Raw genomic sequence first — 21,329 nt, 5'->3', positions numbered from 1 at the left:
TTCTTGACAAGATAAGGATGAGTGGGTGAACTGTTAATAATGATTTTTAACATGATGTTTAAAGTCTTAATCTTCCCTGGTGACCCAGGGCAGGACTGTTTATTTACTGATGGCTTTTGCCTGCTGTGATCTGTTAGACAGCGTGACTTGGCATGACTTGGCATGACTTGAGAGATGTAAAAATACCTACTGAAAACTTTATGGGAGCTCTCCTAAAAATGAAATACATCACAGAGGTTCATACTCCAGACGAAGTACATTCTGTGAAACTGAGAAAATACCCCAGGATGCTGTGTCCATAAGTCTCTTGAACGCCCAATGCTTGCTTGAGTTTTCTTTCTCCAGTAGCATATGGTTTTCCTTTCATAAAGTCTTATATAAAAATGCCCTGTGGTGTTTGTGAGTGTGTTTAACTACCCAAACTGGATAATCTTTGCAGCCAATTTCAGAATGAGTTGATGGAAGTTCAATATTGCATAAAGACAGATATTGCACTCTTTTGGAACATACAGTGTTCTTTTCATACCTCACTCTACCCCACTCTGAAGATGATCTTATCTTCTTCCACACCTTTGAATACCATAAGTACGTTATTTTCAACGAAGAGCTAATAAAATAAACCTAGTTCTGTTTGCTCTATATTTTGTTACCAGTGCTTCACTCTTGCATAATTTTTGGTTCAATAAAGTTTAGAAAGCCAAAATTCAGGCCAGAATGGCAGATGACATATTAAAAAGAACTTAGAAAAGACCAGTAAGAATGGCTCTTACCTTATTTAAATCATACTGTATGTACCTTTGCCACACACACACAAAAATGAGTTATTATGACTTCATGCACGAAAACATGAATTTGATGAAAAATGCCAGAAATAAATGTAGTGATAGAATGTGAGTATTTACAGGCTCATTTGATGATGGTAAGTCAGAAGCACAGTTGATATCTGGGAAATTCATATTTGTTACTTTGAAAAAGAAACACAGAACTTTTACGATCTTAGATCTTCTTAATTTATTACAAATAATACTTGCCATTATAAATGAACAAACTGTTCAAATTAAAGAGCACAGTTCATATTTTTCAAATACTATGTTAATTTGTGTAAGAGTAATAAAGGTGTATATTATAATATAAAAACAATAATGCTGAAGATTGAAAACAAGTAGTGAATGCCTTTGGTATTTACATTTATCATTCAAATTAAAAATAGTTATAATCTTATTTTGGATGGATCAATTTTATATACCATCTAAACACTTAATAATTCTTTTTATAATACAAAAGATTTTTTAAAATTTCAACTAATTTCTTTCTACCACCAAACCAAAAAAATATATGGGTTATTTTACTTAAAGCAGCAGTCAGTAATTGTTATCATTATGACAATGTTCAGTGACCGGTTCAAAAATATATGATTATCATGATTCCTTTTTTAAACTTTTTCACTATCATATATTAATAACTGAATCTTTGTTTATATTTGCCTATGTTTCTATGAGAATATTGTAAATTCAGGGGTATAATGACTTCCAGCAAACAATTTCATGTCAATACAAATTATCATTTATGTGTGAGAACAGAAAGAAATCCATATAATGAAGTATGTTCTGGTTTTAAGCATAAAAGTAATGAAGATCACTCAATCTCAAAGTTCTAATGGACTGTTGTTTCAAAAAAAAGAAAATCAACATTTTTGCCATGGCTTATGCACCTTTCAAAAGCTAAAAGCTATAGTTCCCACTCTAATTTTCAGACCTCATTTTCTATCATTCTCCCACTTTCATCTTATTCAATTACCTACCCTCTGTGCCCTTCTCCAGATAGGCTCAATATAGCCTTACCTCAGCATGTTTCAACATAATTTTGTGTGAAAATGTCCCCTTTAAATGTTCATTGCATGCTTCCTAACTAACATTAGGTCTCTGTTCACATGTCACTGTATTGGGACGTCTTTCCCTAATTCTCCAGCACATACCATCCCCAATGCACTGCTTTTATCTTTTAAATACTGTTTTTTCAATCATCTGACACACTATATATTTACTTGATCATTTATTTATAGTCTATTTCCACCATTAAAATGTAAAGTACTAAAGTGTAAGATTTTATCTATTTTGTCCATGGTTCCATTTCCAAAGCTTAGCATAGGTCCTAGTGAGGAATAGGTGCCCAATAGATTGTTGATAAATAACTGACTGACTGAAAATGCAATGTAGAAAAAAATATAATGTGAAATTTGTTAGATTTTCAGTATTATACATCTTGGTTTTGTAACTGTGGCTCACCAAAAATATAGAACAGGTTTGAGGTTTATATCTTTATGAATAAGGTTCAGGCACCCTATTCAATCACAGTTTAATAGTCAGCAAAGGCAGCAGCAACCCTTTGTTTCTGGGCGCTAGACGTGTGCTCCTCCCTGGAACACTCATTTTAGCTGGAATAAAAAAACTCAGTCAATATTTGGTGAGAAATATTGTGAGCCCCAGGAAGATGCATTCTTCCTACCACAGTGTTTCCTGTTTCATAACATTTGAGTGGATTGTTTGATGGTTTGAGAATAAAAATACAATAAAATTTGTTTCAGTTTTGACTATTTTGATAGTGATGACTTTATTAAAATAATTTATGAATATTTTTATTGATGCAATAGAACACTTTATAGCCCTGAAGAAATCTTTTCTTTGAAGTTTTGATAGAGTTCACCTGTAAGTCCTCAGGACCTGGTGCTCTTTTGGCTGATAATTTTTTAACAATATCTTTTAATGTTTTCTATTTCAATTAATATATTTACTATAACAGATTTTTATTTTCTCTTTCTGTTTTAAATTATGTTCTTTAATATTTTATCTACACATCTTTGTTTTTGAAGAACTAGATATTTAATTAAGGAATCCCTTGAAATCAAAATACCCAAAAATATGCTATAATAAATATAATCACTTTAAGCCAAAATTTAATATTAAAATTAAAAAAAAGAAACCCTGCTACTATGGATCTGCATGCTTATTCCAATGAAAATAATATAGTTTCAATCTGGGTAAGAAGATGGGGATTGCACAACAGGCCTATATCAACCGATTTCCCAATAGTATCTTATCTTGAACAATTGTTTAAATGTATTGTGCATTTTTATTATAATCTTCCTGAAATGATTAAAGAAAAATAACTTTAATGACAGTGAAAATTTCTGTGAGGAAAATAAGTAACCTTAAGGGGTCTAGGAAATTTCTGATAGAAAATTTGTAGGTGATAAAATAAATTGAAAAATGCAAAGCCCAAGATCCAGGTTTGCCCCAGGAGACCCTAGCTCTAGGGTCAGCACAATGGTCCCAGGCTCCAGGCCTAAAAGTGCAGACTCAGGATCCAGGATCCAGGTTGGCCCTTTTATTACTAAGCACAAGGCTCACCCACTTGCTGACCCAGGCACCAAACCAGCCTACCCAGGGACTCTAGCAGCAAGCCCACCTGATGAAAGAAAAAATATTAGCAACCAACTACATAACACCAAGCAAGGCTGTCCTTCAGAAATAAAGGAGAGAGAGTCTTTCCCAGACAAATGAAAGCTGTGAGATTTCATCACCACTAGACCTGCCTTATAAGAAATGCTCAAGGGAGTTCTTCAAGCAGAAATAAAAAAAATACTGTTGGCTAACTAAGATAAAAACATAAAAATATAAAACTCACCATAAAGATAAAAACATCATTAAATTTAGAATACTATATTAACTTAAAGGTAGTGCATAAATCACTTTTAGCTCTAATATAAATGTTAAAAGATGAAAATACTAAAAATAACTATAGTTACAATTAGGTGTTAATGGATATGCAATAAAAATGTATATTGGGATATCAATAACACTAAATATTAGGGGATAAATTAAAATTTAAACTTTTTGTATTTTGTCAAAATTAAGTTGTTCCCAGCTTAAAATACCTATTATTACTATAAGATGTTTTATGTAAGTCTTTTAGTAACCACAGAAAAAGTAGATATGAAAAAGACAATTTGTTTGTCTTTCGAAAGAAATCAAAGTGTCCTGCTACAAAAAAACTATCAAACACAAAGGAAGACAGCAAAAGAGAAAGAAAGGAACAAACGAACTACTAAACAACCAGAAAACAATAAGCAAAATGGTAACAATAAGCCTTTACCTTTAAGAATGTATTTAAATGTATTAAATTCTCCAATCAAAATACATACAGTGGATGAATGGATTAAAAAATTCAAATATATTCTGCCCATAAGACACTCACTTTGGATTTAAGGACACATATAGGCTGAAAGTGAAGAGATAAAACAAGATTTTCCATGTAAATGAGAGCAAGTGTGACTATACTTATATCAGACAAAATAGACTTTAAATCAAAAGCTGTCACAAGAGACAATCAAATAAATAAATCAATCATCAAAAGGATATAACAATTGTAAATATATATGCAGTCAACGTTGACAGACCTAAACTTATAAAGCAAATACTAACAGAACTGAAGGGAGAAATGCCAGCAATACAATAATAGAAGGGGACTTCAATATCCAACTTGCAACAATAGATAGATCAACCACACAGAAAATTAATATTGAAAGAGTGGATGTGAGCAGCACTATAGACCAAATATGTCCAACAAACACATACATTTCATCCAACAGCAGCAGAATACATCTTCTTTTCAGGTACACAGAGAACATTCTTTAGGCTAGATCTTAGGCCACAAAACATGTCTTAACAAATTCAAGAAGATTGAAATCATAACAAATATTTTTTTTCTGACCAGAATAACATAAAAACAGAAATCAATGACTACAAAAATTGGAAAATTCACAAATATGAGGATATTAAATAATACACTCCTGACAACCAAAGAGTCAAAGAAGAAATCAAAAAGGAAATTTAAGAACTATTATATGGTAATAAACTCAAACATTGAGAAAGAAGAAGGATCTTAAATAATGATTAAATAATGACCCTAACACTACAGCTCAAGAAACAGAACAAAGGCCAAAGTTATCAGAAGGAAAAAAATAATAAATATCAGAGCAGAAATAAATTAAAGAGTCTCAAAAAAGTAATAGAAAAGATCAATAAAACTAACAGTTTTTCAAATCGATAAACTATTAACCAATTAAGAAAAACTAGAAGACAAAATTATAAATGAAAGGTAAGGTATTAGAACTGATACCATTGAAATGCAAAAGATCACAAAAGACTAGTAAGAGTGATTAGAAAGAATTTATTGGTTGGTCAGGAAACCCTACATTACTTAAGTTTTAGATTTTGTCAAAAGATAAAAGGAAGTAAATGTACTGCAAGAGGTGTTTTCAGACACAGTGAAAAAAATGTAGGTAAAATTAAGTTGGATTTTTCAGCATCATGGTAACAGGTGATTTCTCTACTCTTCCTGAATTGTGACATTTCCAATACTTCAAATTCCATTTTTATCTGTTACTTTCTATTGCCTTTATAGCTTCCCAGTGACATAGGTAGTTTGGTGTTTTAGTTCCATTTTGTCTGCAGAGATAAGTAACACGGTGAGCTCAAAGTGATGCAATAAAGTGAGATCTAGGACTTAAAAATGAATGCTCCGATCTGGACTTTATTTATTTTACATAAACAATACCTCCCAGTATTGTATTAATTTTTCCTAGCAATTGGGAAATGTAGTTTCTGTAATGTTTCTTTGATTTCATTGTAATAATCGTCTACAAACACATCTTACAAAGTTTATAGAGTTTATTTGAATTAATAATAAAAGCCTAATTGAAATTGATTGCTTATACAAATTGAAATCTCTGTGGTTAATAAAATAAAATAGTTTTCTTCTTGAAATATAAAAGCTTATGTATTAATTTTAGAATAAAATGAAACAAAAGCCCAAGAAGAGAGGGGCAACAGATGTTTTCCTCTAGGAAAAACTGCAGCTGATTTTACATCGCTGATCCCATGTAACAGATTGTGTCACACTTAGTGACATAACAGTACAAACAACAATCCTAAAATCATAGGACTTCTATGAAATGCCAAGTATGGTAACTGGATTAAAATGAGAAAAACCCTTTTTATTCAGATGTGTGTGTTTCACAAATATTATTTAACCCTGAGCACCCTCTTTATCTAGTGTTTTACAGTTTTATAACAGGAATAGAAACAGGACATCACAGAGATTTATTTGCAGTTGGTGATTATATGTTACTAAGGGTAAAGTACCACGGAGTCAAAGAAGGCTTTTAGTTGATTATTGAAAAGTGAATCAGAAAAACTAATAAAATGGGAAAAATAGAAATTTCAATATACATTTGAATTAAAATATCTTAATTATTACCGAAATTTGTACAGAGATATTATTGTTTTTGCTTTAAAACAGTGTGAAAAAAAATATGGTTTCGTGAGTCATTTGGTTTGTGATATAATGAACCAAATGGCTTGCTGAAAATTTGGATAAATTCCAGTTTAACAGTCACTATTCAAATTGATAGTGACAGCTCATTCTGAGGAAAAAATGTTATTTTCAAATGATTGATATGAACTCAAAGGGGTGTGAAGAACTATAGTGTACTCCGTGCATAGGAGCCGCGACATGTTGGCACATCTCTAATTCTGATTTAACACAGCCAAGGCGCTGCCATTTCCAATGCCATTAAGCTTATAGACCACATTAAAGTATTTGATTCACGGGAATATTCCACAAAGCAAAATGTGCCAAAATTTCAAAACTTAAAGTCTGATTTTTGTATTAGATTGGCACGTTATCTACTAAAATTAATTCCAATAATTTCTTCCTGTAATAAGAGGAAACATATTCATACATATTAATTAAACTTAATTAAAACTTAGTAAATGCTGTTCTCTAATTGTGAAATTTAGAAGTGTACCAGGTGAAAGAAAATAGAGTCCCTGCCATAAAATTATAGCATTAAAACTTGACATTGAAATAATGGGGTCGTAACTCTATTGGATGACAAATGGGCCTAAATGCAGATTAATGGCAAAATTCTTCAACTGTGTTCATTTAGATTTTACTGATTTGGCATGTATACATTTTAATTTCTTAATTGTATTCCCACAATGGCCAATTAGTGTTTTTCCAATATAAAAACATTGAAAGGAGAATATTTGTACAATTTGGGGGATGGTTTTTACTTTTTAACAATCTGATTTTTCAAAGATTCCATTGTCACAAAGCAGTATCATCTCCTAAAACACATTCTAAGAGTGACTTTTCTAGTAGTTGTGACTTCCTAAAAAGCTTAAGGTGGTAGTGTATTCATTGAAATGTTTTATGTAATTTTATTCATAAGCATTGTACTCCCCGTTTTCCTAATTTATATATACTTATTATCATTGAATGCTGCTTTAGTTTGGGCTACTATAAAAAAATACCATATACTGAGTTGCTTATAAACAACAGAAATTTATTTCTCATGGTTTTGAAGGCTGGGAAGTTCAAGATCAAGGCTCAGGCAGATTCAGCATCTGCTGAAGACCTAATTCCTCACAGATGGCTGCCTTCTCATTGTCCTCATGTGGTGGAAGCGGCAAAAGATCTCTGCGGGGTTTCTTTAATAAGACCACTAATGTCATTCATGAGAGCATGAGGGCTCCACCCTCATGATCTAATCACTTCCCCAAAGCCCTACCTCATAATACTATAACCTTGGGGATTAGAATTTCAACACATCAGTTTTGGAGGAACAGAACCATTCAGTCCATGGCAACTTTTTTAAACAATGTTGTCCAGAAATTGAAAAAAAAAAGTCAAGGAAGTAGCTGTATGTATGCTTTCATGTATGAGTCTGTTATGTTTCAATAAAAGTGATAGGAATCCAAATGCAAAGTGCTCAAAATCTTACTGGGAATATAAAGATATAAATATCTTTAAGTAAGCCTTGATAGAGGTATTCATACGTATGTCTGTCTGTTTTTTGGCTACATGCTGTTGGGTGCAGACTACATTTTCCTGAAGGATGTTTCTACATGGTGGCACAAATAAAGTCTAGAAGGTTTAGGCTAAAATGTATCTTACTGTCAATAATCTTGAGAGGGAACTGTCATATTTTTCTGCCTCCTTTCATTTCATTAAAATAAATCTGACTGTCCCAGTTTGGGTAATATGCCCTTTTCTCAACAAAACATCATGGCCGAGGGAATGGTAGACATTGGCTGACCTGGCTTCTAATTCTCCAGCTGTGTTTCTTACACTGAAGGCCTCACCTGTTGACCACATCAAGAAAGAGAGGGACAATTCCCAGAATAGAGGGTACTGTAACCAGAATAAAAGATAGGGACGTTAGATGTTTTGAAAGAATCCATGAGATAGGCAAATTATCTCCTCGATGAGTTACTATAATATTATTTTTTCATTTAATAGGTCTGAAATTCCCATTTTTAAAATCTTGAATTTATGTTAATACAGATCATCATCTCCACAAGAACATTGTAAAATGCTTATATTGTACATTGAGAAAGCAAAGAAGTCCCCTTGTTGAGGAAGAGGAGAGTTTTTCATTAAAAATAGAATAATATTTATTTATTAATATACCAGCACAGATTCATTTGATCTTTTTTTACTCCTGGAATTATGCAACAGAACTTTTATACGTCAAAATGCAGGATTGTTTTGTTTAACTGGGAATATGAGAATTGGGAAATATGGAGGAATAGCTTCAATGGAAGCTCTACACTGAGATAAATTATAAATCACTAAAACTTAGAAAAATATTTTCACATGGATCAAGTATGTAAAGATAAATGTCTAGAGCTTACAGATTTAGCTGAAAGCCAAATAACTTAAATATGTAAGTTCAATATTTTTATTTTTTTAACTGTGCACATTATTCATTTAAAATGGATGCTTGAAGCCAATCCATTTTAAAATCTACATGGAACAATCCATAAATCACATGGTCTACAAAGGCCACCAAGTTACCCATTCTTCCACGTATACACACATCGCACTCATTTTCTCATCACCGTATAATTTTAATTAAAATAAACATCAACCTAACTTATGCCTGCAAGCTCATTGCACATGTGTAATTACAACCTTAAATCCAATAATCATTTGCTTCTTTTATCTTTGATGTCCACTAGGAAAGTTTAATCAATATAATCTGAGGTTTTAGGTACATAAAAAGAAGCCAAGGAATATGGCAAGGAGAAAAAAAACCAGCAGAGCATGTAAAGGCTGAGCTAGAAATAGAAATATTCAGCTTGAACTTTAAAAAGCAAACTTGATAGATGGTGAGTTATATTTGCTCTAGGAAGGCTTAAGCTGTGTAACCAGTACAAATGCACCAGACAAGTTAAAATTCCACTGACCTTGGCAATGTCTGAAGGGAAATATATTCATGGAGATCAGCTCTACTGAAATTAATCTCTTGCGTTGATAAAATAAAAGTGATGTTTCTTTCTCCAAAAGGAGACACATTTTGGCTTCTGTTAAATACTGCATGCTTGGGGCAGAAAAACTAGTCACTGTGGCATCGCGGTCTTTAAAAAAAATCTCATTTACTATTTGTCACAGTAAGTCAATCATGGAGTATCAGTGCAGTGAGGCAGTTTAGCCATCGATGTTCTCTTTAATCTCCCGTTTAGAGTATACAAAAGGCACCTTTAAGTATTTAGTGACCTTTTACAGTGCATTTTGGGAAAAAATTATTTCATTCTCCTAAACACACACACACACATACATATATATTATATATAAAACTTTAATTTTTACTTTAAGTTGGAGCAATATATTTATTAACGGATTATTTTAATGCTTTTTATTAAGGTTTCAGAGTGTGATACTGAAGAGAGTGAAAACAAGCAAAAAAATACATTCTATGTCTATGTGTTTAAATAAACTTTTCATTTTAGGACAGTTGTAGATTGAGAGAAAAATTGTGATTATGGTACAGAGAATTCCCATATAAAATTCTTGTATTATTGGCATCTTACATTAAGGTAGTCTATTTGTTACAATTAATGAGCCAATATGATACATTATTATTAACTGAAGTCCTTACTTGTCCAAAATTCCTTAGTTTTTGCTTAGTGTACTTTTTCTGTTCCAGGGCCCATCCTGCACACCACATTGTATTTAGTGGTCATGCCACCTATGCCTCTCTTGATTGTGACACATCCTCAGACTTTTCACATTTTTCATATCCTTCAGAGTTTGAAAAGTACTACTCAGGTATTTTTTAGGATGTCTCCTGAACTGGGATTTTTCTGATATTTTCCTCATGATTATACTGTGTTTATGAGCGTTTGGGAGGAATACCACAGTGGGGAATTGCCATTCTCATCATGTATGAAAAGATCTTCCCTTTCTTTAGTAAAGAAAAACAAGAATTATATCACAATTGCTATATTTATTACCTAACAAAATCACAAAAATGAAAGAAACAGATAATATAATTAATGAGAATGTGGAGTAACTAGAACACATATACATTGCTGGTAAGAGGATAATTTGGTACAACCAATTTGAAAAATTATTTGACAGAATCTATTAAAGTTAAAAATTATAATATTTCCCCTACATCAGTACTCAATGGATATATATTTTTTCCCAAAATACATATAAAAGATAGTGTAAAACAACAGCATTCAGAATATATAAACATGAAACTACTCATTTGTTTTTCTACAAAACAAGGGATTATTTAAATTACGGTGTAATCACATAAAAGTATGCTCTATACTGTGCTGTTCAACATGGTCATCATTAGACACATGTGACTATTTAAATTTAAACTTAACATAAAATTGAATGTTTAGTTTCTCAGTTACACCAACCGTACTTTAAGTGCTCAGTACCCGTATGTGGATCGTGGCTACTGTATTTTGCAGCATAGGTATGACAGCTCAGGTACAGAACTGTTCCACCTGCAGAGAGTTCTATTGGATAGTATTGTGAATACTGAGAATAAATGATTTAAAACTACATATAAAATAATATTGACAAAACTGAAAATCACAATGTTGAATAAAAGAAGCAGTAACATAAAAGATATGCTGTGTGAGTTCATTTATATAAAATTTAGAAACTGGAAAAATGTATCTATGGTGCTAGAAGTTAGAATGGTGGTTACCCTTGAAGGGTTTGGTGGCTGAAAGAGGCACAGCAGCTTTCTGTGCTTCTGTTTTATGTTTTCTTCTTTTTTTTTAATCTAAATGCTGGTTTCTTTATATTTTCTTTCTTTTTTTAATCTAAGTGCTACTTACATGGAAATGTTCACTTGGTGAAAATTCATTCACGAGTACACCTATGATTTGTGTGCTTCTCTGTATGTTTTATGATACTTCAATGCAGTATTTTCAGATAGGAAAAAAAAAAAAAGTGTCACACTGTCAAGGATTACTACATCCAGAGCCAAAGCAGTGGGATGTAGAAGTATCCCATCATGTACAACAAAAGAAAGAATAACAGCAACAACTAAACCTGAGTGTTAGTTAGCAATTCACAATAACTGTTCAATAATCAGTGAGCCACAGCACTAAAGATGGTACACATTTTCATTTTTACTGAGGGAGGTTGCCGCTGCCTTTCACATCAGACTATATCCACATCCCTGCTTCCATGAGTTACTCTCTGCTGTAATCCTCAAATGCAGTATCCTACCCCTATGTATTCAATTCATTCATTCTTTCTTCCTTTCAGAGGTGATTCAAGGCCTGCATTTCTGCCACCCCATGAAAAAAGCATTCAGATCATGCAAATACCTCTTTTTAAATATATATATAGCTATATAGAGATCTTTGATATCTATATAGAGATCTTTGATATCTATTATCTGTCATGATAATGATAGCTATCTGTTAATATTAAGTAGGTATCAAATTCTGCAAAGGAAGTGAATATAAGAAGTAAGATTAAGCCAGATATAAGAAAAGTACAAAAGTGCTTTTTTGAAGTCTAGAACAATTTGCATAGACAAGTAATATACATATATATATTTTTTATAAAATTTCCATTTCCCAATTTAGAAATGAAACATGAACAAGTCCATGATTCAAAACATCTGTAGGAAATTAAAGCAAGCAAACACAAACAAGTAAACAAAAACATATTAAGACACTGAACAACCATGGAGAGAGAGTACAGGCTGGACTTGTATTCCATGCTCTGCTGGTCACTGAAATATACTTTTACTTATGGAAATAATAAATACACATGAGAGTTTTAACAATTGGTCAGGGAAGGAGAACTATATAAATGCAGTGAAGCTAAAACTCTCATTTATTAACTCTAATAAAGGAAGGTTAAAAATGCAAATGTACATATTTTTGAAACAGCTATTAGCTATACCTAAAGAATAATAATGACAGTGTCCATCTAGAATTACATGGTATTTTCTAGTATGTAGTACCTAAGGTAACTCAATTAATAATCAACTGAGAACTCCAACCTTAGTTTGGTGATGTCTTGGGATAAAGAAATGATATTTGTAATTTTCAATTCGGATTATAGTGGCTTAAAAGTTAGATATTGTATACTTCTTTTATTGAGTCCTGTGAGAACACTAGATCACCCTACGATCACTGTATTTTCTCTTCTATAGGAATACATCTACAGTGGCATTTTCGACAGAATAAACATCTTAGGCATCTGTGGGAAATTGACTGTTCTGATAACATGAAAAAAAATACTTACTGGTTGGGGTAAAATTTGGCATGTTTCTTCACCACTCGATGCATTAGTTTCCTCACCTGTAAAATGGGGACAATAATAAGAGCTCTTTACAAGTTTATATTATAAAATTGAATAAATATTTCTAATGAACTGAGAATTAACAGATACTTAATGTGTAGGTTCCATCTTTTCTTCTTTGCTAGAATAAAACAACCTGCATCTAATATTACAACTGCAGTAAATAATAATAATTCAAATTCAGGAGTTAGGCTCCAGAGCCTTAATTCTTTGAAAGTAAGCTATCCTCTTCTTTTGATAATTCAGTTTAACATGTCACCTTTAATATGTATGGATTCATTCTATAAACATCAAGTATCTTATTGTAGAAAGTATGATTATTAATATGGGATCTATACCTATCATAGTTGCTTTTATGAATATGGCATGATATCACTTGTTTCTCATAAAATTATGGAGCATGAAATATATTCCAGTTGTTTGGATTCTCAATAAAAGTGATTTCTCAGTAGACGCTATTAACAAACACAAGAATAAACATTATATCTTAAATTATATTTCAGAATAAGCACTGTAGTTAAAGTAATTTCTTGTTGCTTGCCAAATGTAAATTTGAAGTTCATGCAGTGAGTTGATGGCAAAACTATAGCTAGTCTTGTGAATGTTGAACTGTCAGTGGAACAGTTAAAAAAACTGCAGCCTATAAAAAGCTTTGCAGACCTATTAACAAATTGCATGCAGTTATTTCAGTCAGAATCCTAACTGGTTAAATGAATCTCCTTCCAACTCAGTGTAATGATGACTTTTATTTTAATGCTTTTGTCACTCCTTTATTATATATTTTAGTTCATGTCAGAAAAGTGATTTTATTGAATATTACAAACTATTTGTATCAAGAATAATATTGAAGATTTGAGTTGAGTGTACTGATGCATTAGCTATGGCATTCCATTTCTGATTTCCAGTAAGATTGTTAATCAACATGAATAAAAAAAGAAACTAATCTTTTCTTAGACAATGTAACCCATTCAGTAAAGATGAATGCTACAATATGTCCATACATTGATTTGAGGACTTGTTTCAGTTAAACTTGAATCCCAATCTTGAAAGTTTGATTTCCCCCAAATCACATAAATAGTTACATTAGTTTTAATTTATAAAGAAATGGGAAATTTATTTTTCTAAATAAGTGGTCACATATCAATCTGCTACCAAGGTCTGAAAATAAGAGTGTTTTTATTTTTTTCCTTGAGTTTATTTGTAGGATTATAACTGGAGAATCATAAATACCTCACTCAAACATGTTGATATGTATTTAAGCATTCTATGCAAATTTAAAAGAGTGTGATCAAGCAAAATCACAAATCAAACCATGGTCCCTCCTTTTAAAATATATTTAAGTAGACCGTCCATGACCTGATTCTTTCTAATTCTCTAGTTATCACTCCTCTATTTGCACTTCAAACTTTAATGATTCTAAAACTTCTTGTTTCCAAAAATACCTAAAATATATAATAATGCAGTGCCGTTGGAGATGCTGATGGTTAGTCTATAAAATGTTCTCCCCAATTAGTGGAATTTGATAAATGCTCACTCAATAAACTTATTCAAGTGGGGTGTGTGTATGTGTGTGTGTGTGTGTGTGTGTGTGTAATTTTTCCTGATCTTTTCACAGAGAGAATTTAGAATCTCTCCGTAGTAGAGGTTTCTTTTTCTGCTTTGTAAACACTTTATATTGTAATGTGTGGTTCCAAACTTACTGACACTATATCTAGATATATAGAGCACACATTTTCTTCCTGCCTGCCTTATTTCTTTATGTTTCTAACTCATTTTTCTCCCTTCAGCATCCTTACCATGATAAGAAGGGTGAGGACTTGTTAAAATTCAGTAAAATTATTCAAAGGCATTTTAGATATATAGAGTGAATATTATTAAACTAAACCATATATAACGAGTAATTTGTAGTATTGCATAGGAATAAAAGCCACTAAATATTCCTGAGACAGGGAAGATGATGTTACATCTAGTTTGCTTACTGGTAAAGACAGCCTAGGCCATGCAGTCTCAGAAAAATTCATAAGTGCAAATATATAAAAGGAACTTCTGATTTCAGAGAACTTTAATATTAGTGGTACTATAATAAATGAATATTATTAGAGTGGTTGTTTCCTAAACTTGAAAGCTGACTAATACAGTTAAGTGTTACTGTCATTACTTTTAGGTTTTGTGAGATGAAATAGCATTTTACTTGCTTACCTAATCCAGAATTTTTTAAACTAGATTCAAACCCAGAGCTGTCTCACTTCAAAGTACAAGCCGTTGCTTGTTATATTATATTTTCTTCTCCATACATAACAAGGTTTTAAGGGAGCAACGTAATGTGATATACATGCACAGATCTGTTGTTTGGGAGGGGTTTGTGGTATGTTAGCATATGTAAAAGAGGAAATAGTTTACATACATTCATCAGTATTTCTTCAAACTGAGATTTTGATAAACTTTCAGAGAGGTTAAAATAAATATAAGATTATACTGTATGACAAGAACTTGCTTGAAAACTATTATAAGGCACTCATTGAACAGGTATTGAGTTGACAAAGGACTGACCTCCTTCCGTAATAGGTGAACAGCCTCAAAAGCATCTGAATTGAAGAACATCTGACCTATGTTTAGTGATAAGCCTTGGGAAGGGCCCCAGGCAGGGCAGCCAAAATTAACCTGAAATAATGGTTTTCAATTTATTTTACTGCACAGTTGACTTGAGAATTGAGCTCACAAAGTTCTGTTTCATATATTATGGCTGAATTGGTTTTACCTTGAGCATCTTTGAATGCAAATATAAGTCAATGCTTGCCTAAACCAACATAAAAATCTTAGTAAAGCTCACAGAACATTTCAAGAGGAAAAAGGTTACCAAGGGTGTCAAATGCCACAAAAAAAAAAAAAAAAAAAATTAAGTAAGACAAGACTGAGCAGCACTCAGTAGACTTGGTGGTAAAATCATTGAGAGCCTTGTTGAGAAAATTTTCAGTGGAGACTTCGGTACAGGAAACGTGGATTGTGAGTAAAGGTTTCTCTTTTTAAAGCTTGACTATGAAAAGAAAAAAGCTATAGCGTCATGGCAATATTCTGCTTTGAGATACTAAAAAAACCTTAAACACATTTATGTGTTCAGAGAATGAAACCATTCGGAAATAAGATGCACAGTAGAGAGACTAGAAGGTTGATGTGATTCTTTTACTAAAACAACAGAATGAGTCAAGCACCACAGCGCAGAGACATGAATTTGCTTTGCATAGGAAGAAGTTTACCTCTATGGAGAAGGCCAAATGGAAAAGTCAGAATGATTACAAGTTCAGAGGAACAGATATATGATCCAGTCCATTAATGGGCCACATGATTAAAAATCTCTGCAGAAAGCAAGGTTATTATCATCTGGTTTAGGGAAATATGAGGATGAGCTTGAAAGCATGAGGAAATATATTTAGAAAAGGTTATGAGGGGATTGGGAGAAAACTTGCTATGGATTTTCTTAGTAATATGCCTTTGCCCTTTTCTAAGAGCCTTTCCAACTGAAAATTTGGTAATCAGAGTTGTAGAATCCATCACACTGTGCACTCCACAGTAACCACTGGGGCCCTATAGTTAAAAATCCATGAGCTCTTTGGGCGTTATAGGTATGTAGTATCCTGCGGAATTTATTTTGGTTCAAGATTAAAATTCTAAACCGATTTCCCCATAACTCTGCATTAGTGAATTTTTGGGTCACATATGTAATTATAAAATCGTGTTTTATTTGTATAATTTTCCTTGCCTATAATAACTCAGGAACTCTATTAAAGAAAGTGATATTAGGTAAGACAGGATTTGGGGCTCTTGATCATATATCAGCAGGTATAAATATATTCCATAAGCATTTTGGGAGTTAGCTTACAAAAGGAAAGAGGAGAAAAAACAGGGCCACATAGGGTTAAAGAAGGGAAAAGTCACTAGAAATCTGAATAAAACCATTGAGTCATATGGTAGCAGTCAGTGGAAAGGATAAGAGGTCAAAATCAGAAAGTGGTATATTAGTTTTAAAATGTCAGAAGTGGAATGTTTCAAAATTATAGCATGGTTTTACATACAGTCATGGTTGTTTAAGTTCTAGCTCATGCTTTTCAGTCTCTAGTTGTCATGATGTTGTATAATCTCTTCCCCTTTGAGTGAGGGCTTTACCTAATGACCTGCTTCTAATAAATAAGGCAGGAAAACAGAGATGACATGTGACTAACTTCTCCTGTTCTCTCTCTCTTTCTGTTTCATAGGAGCAAGTTGTCATCACATGAGCTATCATGTGGCAATCAGCTGTTATCTCAGGTTTAAAGTTAGCAAACACCTGAGGCCTAAGATCTCTGCGGGTGAGCTTGGACTCAGGTCCTTCCCCAGTCACACCTTGAGAACAACTGTAGCCACGGTTGACAACTCTATCACATCCTATGACAGACCTTGAGCTAGAGACACCCAGTCCAGCTTCACCCAGATTCCTGATCTACAGAAACTGTGAGTTAATAACTGTTGTTTTAAACTGCTAAGTTTTTGAGTTACACTGCAATAGATGAACAAACCAGTTGTGTATAGCTCAAGTGGAGTGGAACGGAAAGAACAGAACTTTTAGGTAAAAATCCTGTGAGGTCATGTTTTTAAAAGATTATCGTCACAGGTTTTAATGATTCTTAAATTAGTGCTAATAGAAAAATAAAAAAAATTCATCAGAAAAATATTCATGCTAACATGGAATTATTGTAAGAACTCATTTAGATATTGAGTTAAATGTTCAGCGAATTGATACATCGTATTCAATCAAGAAATATTGGTGATGATCAGGGTGCTGCTGCTGCTTCTGATTTGAAAGGGGTTCAGTGTAATGTCTCTTTCTATCCATCTGCTTTTGAACTCTATCTGAGATAGGCAAGGAATAAAAAGGCCAAAAAAAATTCAGAATAGAATCTCTATTATTGTCAAGGTTTTTATGAGGAAATGTTAACATAAATGAGTGGCAGAAACAAGTTTTCTAATACCAAATCTCATAGACAACTTGCCTGCCCAGTCACAGACGGCCTGGATCATTTCAGGCACCCCCATGTATAATCGGCTGCTGTAAAATTTGTGCTATAAAGGTCAAGAGCAAAATGTGAGCTCTCGATAATCTGACCTGCAAAACCAGGATAAAAAGAAATGGGCTGAGCTACACATTCATACATGCACAGTCCACTGTCAAACTCACTCATAAAACATCACTTATCTTTTCATAAACAAGGGGGAAGGGAGCAAGGGATAAACCAGAAGTGCTTTTTTAATGAAAGATTCTCCATATGAAAGAAAACATTAGGAGTGAGAAATAGTTGCCTAGTCTCCTAACAATGGGTATATTTATTTCTTGTATTCTATATATAATTAGAATAGGCTTTGTAAAATTATCTGTTTAATTAATAATTTAAAAAAAATAATGAATGAGAAGATAGAATATCATGAATTAAAATAAAAGAAGGGGATAACTCCCGGCTTTTGCTTTAGATGAAAAAACTGGAAAGTGTATCAGTCCCAGTTGTATAACAAGTAAAGCCAGTTAACCCATAAGAACATAACTATTCTTGATCTTCTCAGAAACTGAAGTAAAAAGACTGTCAATTAGCCCGAAAACTAAGGAAAGACGAGTTACAGGTCACAAGCACTTGCACATTTGTAGTGTGCCATGTGATGTACAAACTCTAAGAAGAATTCAGGTGCTATTTTCAATAATTTTTTTTATTATTTTTTGAAGAGATGAGGTCTGACTATGTTGCTTTGACTGGGCTCAAACTCCTGGTCTCAAGTGATCCTCCCACCTAGGCCTCCCAAAGTGCTGGAATTACATGTGTGAGCCAGTGTAGTGGGCCTATTTTCAATAAATTCTTAAAGACAAATGTGGACTCTCAGACCCAAGAGCCATTAGTACTCCTAGGCTCTTCTTCATGAACCTAATTGGGTACTTTTGAGAAAGACTGAAGTTGGGATGAGAGGTCAAAGAATCCCATGTACAAACCTGGAGGGGGAAAGCAGTACCTGCTGTGGAAAAGGGACACCACCTCAGAAGGACCCTCACTCCTTTCTCTCCTATGGGGCAAAACCTTAGCCACTGGTAGAAGAGGAGAAATTCCTGTTGCCTTCAGAGCACAAGTGAAGGTCTGTTTCAGCCATGGGAAAAGAACAGAAAAACATCTCCTTCTTCACCTGAGAGATATGTAAGAACAGTGCATTAGAGATGTCCATGACCCAGGAATGCAGGTGCTGCCTAAGTCTGAGGCTAAACCAGGGCAACAAAACATTTACCCCACCCATCCTCACCCAGAGGCTGTCCAGCACTTAATAGCAAACCACAGCAGCCTACTATTGGAGAGGGTCAAGGGAATAGAATGAGCAATGAGGAATAAGCCCAAAGAAATGACCCAAAACCAAAGGTGGAGCAATATTGGCTGAAACCCTGAGACAAACCAACTCCTACACTTAGAACAAGATCACCCCAGAGGAATTTGAAGCCTGCTGTGTGGTGAGAGTAACCATGGCAACAACATAACCAAACCCAGATAACTCCTAAGTAGACTGACTCAACATCCTGTAGTAAAGACCTAGGCAAAAAAGAAATGTGCCTATCGCCAGGCATCAGTATGATTTAACTCAGTCTCTGTTGGCTTGCAGAGATATCCAGCTTTCAACCAAAAATCACAAAACACACACAGAAACAAGAAAAGCAACACATTTTCAATAAAGAAAGTAAGCAACAAAACCAGATTCAGATATTCCCCAGTTGTTGGAACTATCAGAAAGAAAAGTTTTAAAAACTATGAAAAATATTAATACTCTAAAGACTCTAGTAGGAAAGGTGGAGAATATACATCAGTAAGATGGAAATTTCAATATAGAGACTGACACGCTAAGAATTAAATGGTTACAAAAGCAATCCATGTAACCAAAAACATTTGTATCCCATAAAACATTGAAATACAAATAAAAGAATTAAATGGTAATACCTAGTGAGGGAATGTTGTGGCTGTTCAGTTGTGGAGCTCTCCTTGGGGTCTGATACCCTCTGCCCCTAGAGAACCCCACGAAAAGCCTTTGAGGAGGACAGGCTGCAGATCTCTTCCCTCATTTGTGTTTGACTAGGGGTCTTTATTCTTTTATCCTTCTGATAAAATATCAGTTTGAAATTCAGACATAGTTGACCAAAAGAGGAGACATTTCTAACAACTTGTATACTTTGTCTCCACCTCTCCCACTGCACATAGTTCTGGAGCTTTTAGCAAGTTTCCCCCAGCTAATACATGTCTCTGGATGAACCAATTTTCTAGGCTAACAAATCCTCTGGCCATTTTGCCATGGTCAGAGATGGTTTTGGCAACTAAAGCAGGCTGATTAGAGTTTTCACTGATATTTGATACGTAACTTATGGAGTACAGAGGATCCTCATTGATCTGGGATCACTAGTTAGAAATGTTATCAATACTGAATCTCTGAGGCTTTGCCCATGTATGGAAAGTAACTGAGAATGAAATTCCCAGAGGAAAGTAGCACCAACAGAAGAAGAGAATGAAAAAGACACCCCTTTGTATTTTGTCTAGGGTCTTTATTCCTTGGATTGCCAGAAACCTACTAAAGTCTTGATTTGAATAAAAATTTGAAATAAGTAAGATGCTTCAAATAAAATTAAAGGAAATATAGGGCATATTTTAAAATCTTGAGGAATGTTTAGCAAAACAAAACCACAGTATCCATAAAAAGAGTAGATCAAAAGTTTACTAAATAAAAATATAAAATTTAAAAAATGCATCAGAAAACAATTAAGAAAAACTATAGGGTAAGTGTAAATAGTGGACATAAATGCAACAGTGATTTCATTTCCAGAGTAAGTAAAACTAACACATCACTAATAATGAAAAAGATGACCCCACAGTTAGTAAAATAAATAAAAAAGCATTTCATGAAAAAATAATGTAAATAGCAACTTAAAATATTAAAAAAAACTCAATCTCAGTAATACAAAAAATGAAAAGTAAAATTAATGGTTTTTTATTGTAGTCAAATTGACCAAGTTAAAAAAAGTGTGTAGCATTTATTTTGTACATACTTTAACATAGAAATTGTCCCGTTTGTCACTTATTTTAAATGATTTTTATATATTTGCACAAAAAAGTTTGACCAAGTTATTTTTGTGGAATGTTTATAATAGAAAATATAAGGAACACTTAAATATGTAGTAATACATAAATATCAAATCAATTATGTAGTATTTACATTAGGAATTCTGTGCAACAGTTAAAATAATTAAGGATACATACATGAACTATTCTGGAAATATTTCCAAGTTGCCAACTTAAGTGAAAATGAAGAAGCAAAATAACATATTGTTCTCTATGATTTTAGGTTAAAAACACATCTAAGAAACCTTAGGTATAAATATAATATATTGAAGGGCCAGAAAAATGTCCAAGAAATGTAGACGCTCCATTGAAAATAAGAGCTGCACCTAGGGTAAGGCTCTTTTATTTTTTCATGGTGGAAAATGTGCTTTTGCAACTACATAATGTTATTTTATTATTTAATAGAAAGGAAGCCAAGGTTTACCTTGACCAACTTGTTGGAAAATGGTAACTTTACCTTTGAAAATATGT

The sequence above is a fragment of the Lemur catta genome, chromosome 5, assembly GCF_020740605.2.
Source record: "Lemur catta isolate mLemCat1 chromosome 5, mLemCat1.pri, whole genome shotgun sequence".
NCBI classification, from domain to species: Eukaryota; Metazoa; Chordata; class Mammalia; order Primates; family Lemuridae; genus Lemur; species Lemur catta.
Note: the sequence above shows the minus strand (reverse complement) of the source record.